A 6139-nucleotide genomic window follows, 5' to 3' on the forward strand; every position below is an offset into this window, starting at 1 on the left:
CCAGATAGCAATTTCTGCTGACTCCTATGTACTTATCAACCCCAAGTTATCCACAATCAAGATCTAGTTGGCTACAGAGAATAAATAGGCCTCTAACAACAACTAACAATTGGACATAAAAATTAAATATGCATCAATTATACAATTAGGGCAACCACATAAACAATGTGGCTCACCCTGATTGGTTGGTCTGTTCTAAAACAACCAGATAAAAAGGACGAAGGCATGGGACTGTGTGTGTGTGTGTATATATATATATGTATGTATGTATGTATGTATGTGTGTTTGTTTTCGGTCACACTTGACCCACACCCCCTGAACCAAAGGGACATGCACTTCTCGACTGTCTGTACCTGGCCAGTGCGGAAAGCAGCCGACTGAAGGGTAACGTATTTTCGGACGAATGCAGGGTAAGTCTATGGAGTAAAGAAGTCTGGTCGCTCGAGTCGAATTGATCATAGCCGTATCGATACCATAGTATAAAGTCTATAGTAGGTAGCTGATGCATAATTGCTTTGCATGTATTTGTGCTTGTCTTTTAAGTAGTCTGAGCGGATGCATGTGGTGCTGTCGTTCATCCGCTTTATGTTGCCTTTGAAATAGTTTGTCACCAGGAATACAAAGCTGGTGAATAAGAGCCTTACTTATGCTTGTCTTCGGGGCTTTTATTATGACTTGCCAGGACCAACATATGTAGAGTAATTCTTAGTCAGTGCTGGTCTTTGGTTTTCCTTTTTCTGTTTTGTTTATGCTATTCAAAAATCATTAAAAGCCTTTCTTGAGGAATAATTACTAGTTCTTTTATACGGACACCACTTAACCTCATTACATCTGTGTTGGGTGGTGGGAAGTAGTGAACACCCCGGGGTGAATTAGGGCCCCGATGCGTGCCTCCTTCTTCCTTCATCTCCGCATGGTGTCAGTAGCGGGATTGTAAAATCCAGGATAAGGGAATGCAATCAGACACTTAACCCATCTGCCCTGAGACCTGTAAGCCTCTAGAGACTCTGCGGTATAGTTTCAGGATAAGGGGACGCAGTCAGACACTTAACCCGTCTGCCCTGAGACCTGTAAGCCTCTAAAGACTCTGCAACATAGTTTACCTTTTGTTCCATTGTGCCATCCCTTTGATCTACAGTGATAATGTCAGCATAAGTTATAAAAATTGTCTTGTGCTGGGGTTTATGTTGTCACTGTGAATTTACAATTCTCCCCAGGTATTAAGTTCTGTGGCAGGTCCACGATTGTATGGTTTTATTTCCCCCTGTGGTGTTTGATGATTAGCTAAATGAGTTTATGGTCTGATCCAGAATTAATTTCTGCCTGGATTTTTTCTGGTCTTTGTTTTTTGTTTGCTGTTGGAGTGATTTGTTATCTTCCTTAAAATGTAAAGTATTGCAACCTATAACCATGACTGCTAAATGGTTAAGACAGCATGCCACAAAATTGGCGGGGCAAGTAACAGTAACAAGGAAGGAGTTAAAAAAAAATCAAAAGACGCTACACAGCCCTGGAATGCTCCCACCCGCCTTGCAGAGTGGCAAGCAGCCCAAAGACAGCCATCACAGGAACAGAATAAAACACTGAAAACAGCTGCAAGGAACCTACAAAAAATACACATGCTGTCCCCTAGTGTAAATATTTTTGGTAAACAGCAGGCTTCAGGTAGCTACTCTGTGCCTGAAAAATGGGGACAGAAATGGAAAAAGGGGGCCCTAGCAAAATTAAAAGATGAAACTGGGTCCACTGCATTGCAGCCACTACCTTATAATAAAAGCCAGGTTCTGGTTAAACTTAAACTTAAGTTTAAATCAAATGAAATGGTAAATCAAATGAAGAAAAAAATGGAACAGCTCACAGAGCACATTAGGAGACAGGAGCTGCGACTCAATCCCAGGGAAGTGAATAAAAAAGAATTTCAAAGTAAAAAACCAAAATTAAGTGGGTTAACACCTAAAATTGATGCATTAAGACATGGAGTTGCCCAATTTATGCATAAAGCTAACCAAATAATTTCAACAAGTTTCCACCTTTGGCTCCCAAACATAACAAAGCATCATAAAAGTTTAATACCCTCAAAGTATTTGCACGGACCTATATTTAAAATTTATTTTGGTTTAATTTTATACGCTTTTCGTTTGTTATGTTATGTTAATGGGAAGCGATGGGTGTTAAAGTTTGTGCATCTAAACAGTTAACAAGAGTGAAGTTGGTATCACAAGAAAATTAACTCTAAAAGGCTTGTTAAAATTATGTTACTGACTCTTTTGCTGAAACAAAATGTTCAGCAAGGGAAAGCAATACACCTTCTCATGGAAGATTGTGAGCATTTGTTTTAGCCGTTAAGCATTACATTTAGTATAAAATATTAGTAATGCACCTCAAATGAAAATGAATGTCTATACAACAATTGCAAAAAGGATAGCTTGTGTTATAAAAGATTTGGTCCCTATTACATTGTAAACACATTAAATTAATCTGTGTATTAAATTTGGTTTACTAAAAACAAAAATGTAAAAAACAACAAAAACAACAAAAAACAACCTTTATTATGTTAACTAACTAGCTATTTAAATTGCATCCCACAGACTAAAGACACCAGAAGATATCACACCACAAAAATACCAGATGATCTCAGTATATAGTGAAGAAACCCCCAAGCATCAAAAAAAGAAAAATGAAGTGCTTTATAAATAAAAGACTGGTCAAATACACCTCTATCTACCATATATGGACAATTAAGTTAACAGTCAGCTAAAAACCACTAGCTGAACCAGGATAAATTGTCATTTAATTTCAACTTGGTTACTCTGTAAAAACAACTGCATTATTGCTGTATAACATTTACAATGTGCATAACCTTGCTCAACTGTTGAACCAACAACAAATAAATGGCAGCAAACAACATAAAGGCAAGGAAAAAACAAATTAGTAAAGAAATTAAGTTACACAGCAACTACGCACTGGGTAAACAAATTCCTTGTGAGTACCATTCATAATCTGGGTTACTAACACTGCATCCTAACTAAGGCACATGTAATTCAAAACAACATGTTCAAAGTCTGCCCTATCAATTTTGTTCGGTGTCTGGGTACCAATACTAATCCTGACACAGCAATATTTGAGAAATCGGTTACTGTCCATTCAGTAGGTTTTGTGAAAAACAACATCCATAAAAACAACTGGATCTATGGCAACTACTGGTGTACCATGGGGCAATGCAATCCATGGAACAGAGAAGCTAGCAGTTCCTATTTCCAGTAAAGTGAAGCTTACTAAAGGGTGACAACCAGCAGTAAGGGTAATCAATAACATAAATGGACACTACTGGTGTCACTACTCCAAATTTTTGTTTTACGTCTCATACGCATAGCACTGTGGAACACATTATCGCAATCCCTATCTCAGTATTTTAAAACACTCAGCCTACTGCTAATAATGATATAAGTGGTTACTGTAATTGCCCAAATAAAAGTGGGTTGCTATCTGCAGTACCACAAGGGCCAACCTACAACAACAAATTGGAAAAAAATGGTTATGCTTGAATATAAAGTGCTGTTATATGTATACATACATACTATACATATATGCCTATATACACGACAAATATCTGTGCCATATCCGTATTATTCATATATATTAATGATTTGGAAGTGCCTCTAAGGCTCAATCATAATACTACCTTCCTCAGTCAAGGTCCCGGACCTAACATTCCCAGGCCGACATATTCTTCTGGGATTGGTAGTCTGGTTTACCATACTTATTGCTGGAGCCTTAATATTTGCTTGTATTTGCTATCTGCCCCCTGTTATAGCGGGGTATACACAAGTGAATGTTATTGTACCCAAGCCAGACGTTTAGGCCTCGGGGGGACGTGAATAAATTGAACAACTGTCTTGTCAAGCTTGAACGAAATTTAAAAATTGCAAATGTTAGGCCTCAAACTTCCGTGTACTTCAAAATGTGAGCCTTGCAAAAATAAAGCTTACACTTGTGGCTTGTGCTCAGGACGCGCTGCTACCAGATAGCAATTTCTGCTGACTCCTACGTATTTATCAACCCCAGATTACCCACAATCAAGATCTAATTGGCTACGGAGAATAAATAGGCCTCAATTATATGAACAACTAACAATTGGACATAAAAATTAAATACGCATCAATTATACAATTAGGGCAACCACATAAACAATGTGGCTCACCTTGATTGGTTGGTCTGTTCTAAAACACGGCGGTCAGACCAGATAAAAAGGACGAAGGCATGGGACTGTGGGGGGGGGGGGGGGGGTGTGCGCGTTTTCGGTCACACCTGACCCACACCCCCTGAACCGAAGGGACGTGCACTTCTCAACTGTCTGTACCTGGCCAGTGCAGAAAGCGGCCGACTGAAGGGTAACGTATTTTCGGACGAATGCAGGGTAAGTCTATGGAGTAAAGAAGTCTGGTCGCTCGAGTCGAATTGATCATAGCCGTATCGATACCATAGTATAAAGTCGATAGTAGGTAGCTGATGCATAATAGCTTTGCATGTATTTGTGCTTGTCTTTTAAGCAGTCTGAGCAGATGCATGTGGTGCTGTCATTCATCAGCTTTATGTTGCCTTTGAAATAGTTTGTCACCAGGAATACAAAGCTGGTGAATAAGAGCCTTACTTATGCTTGTCTTCGGGGCTTTTATTATGACTTGCCAGGACCAGCATATGTAGAGTAATTCTTATTCAGTGCTGGTCTTTGGTTTTCCTTTTTCTGTTTTGTTTATGCTATTCAAAAATCATTAAAAGTCTTTTTTGAGGAATAATTAGTAGTTCTTACTTCTTTTATACGGACACCACTTAACCTCATTACATCTGTGCTGGGTGATGGGAAGTAGCGAACACCCCGGGGTGAATTAGGGCCCCGAGGCGTGCCTCCTTCTTCCTTCATCTCCGCAATTGCCTTACTCCCCATCCTTCAACAGAATTTACATAAGGTGGGAACCCTTTGTTTCCAGTGGAAAAATACCAGCAGTGTCCAAGGTGGTACTCCATACCAGGTGATATCATCAGGTGACCCTGCAGTGTCAAAGCAACATCCCAGGAAGCTCCCCAGGAAGGTGGGAGATTAACATCTTCAAAGTTCTATTGTCCTTCTTAAATGGCTCATTTAGGCTGATTGCCTACTGTCTGGTGGGCATTCCCCAAGTACACACACAGTTGTAACTGTTACATAGTCAATATTCCTAACTTCATATACAGAAATGGTACATGTATACAAATTTGGTAATCACATTCAGTAGATCATAACCTTTTCGATGATACCTCACATGACCCATCTTGCATAAAACATATCTTAGTTATGCCATATTCATATCATAACAATATTTCTATGAAGAATATGGGGAGTAATGTCACACCCCCTCTGTCATGTGTGGCCACATCCTGCCTGCACCCTGGCTGTGGGGCGTAACTGTGTTGGGTGCCCCGGGGGTAGATGCCTGAAGAGGGTCCTGCTTCTCCCGCCCACATGGCTACCACTGCTCGTAGAGCCACTACAGGAGAGATATTACAGCGGTCCAGCTGCATCCTTACAGCTCTGGCACTGTAAGGTCTCTAGTATAGACATGGCCTAAATCCCCCTCCTATAGAAGTTGTATCTACTCTTTATCTTATCTTAATTTAATAATTTAAGCATTTTTCTTTAACTAGTTGGACTGTTATTAACAAATTGTGTTTGTTTGTAAATTGGGTAACACAAATAATTAATTTATATTTTAACCATTCATATTATACAATGAAATGTTTCAACAATAGCTATGGTTTGGCAGCGTAACCCTTCTTCCAGGTGGAGTCAGCAGCAAAAAGGGCCGGGCTCAACATTCAGGGGTCCCACTTAACAATACAACACAGAACCAGCTTGAGCCCCCCACCTAGTAACCTGGGAAAACCTAACCCCTGGGGCCGGCGGCTGGGAGTGGGTTCCCAGCTGTGGGGGTGGGAGCAGATCCCCGGGCACGGGGCCGTGGCTGGGGCCAGGAGTGGAGCTGAGCGGCGCCGGCGCTCCCTTCCCGCTCCTATTGGGGGCTGGCCCGGGCCCCAGCTGTGCCCCCCCAAACATTCTTCCGTGTCCTTCTAGGGCCCGTGCCCCACAGATTGGGGCCGTCTG

At 40.9% G+C, this 6139-nt stretch overlaps 1 long non-coding RNA gene across 1 annotated transcript; it reads left to right on the plus strand.

Moving 5' to 3' along the window:
• The first annotated feature begins 254 nt into the window (after window positions 1-254).
• On the plus strand, window positions 255-4790 carry LOC119564384. Its single transcript, XR_005223159.2, has 2 exons — window positions 255-410; window positions 2589-4790. It is a non-coding gene; the product is annotated as an uncharacterized LOC119564384 (long non-coding RNA).
• Window positions 4791-6139: the final 1349 nt, after the last annotated feature.

Source organism: Chelonia mydas, chromosome 23, assembly GCF_015237465.2.
Source record: "Chelonia mydas isolate rCheMyd1 chromosome 23, rCheMyd1.pri.v2, whole genome shotgun sequence".
NCBI classification, from domain to species: Eukaryota; Metazoa; Chordata; order Testudines; family Cheloniidae; genus Chelonia; species Chelonia mydas.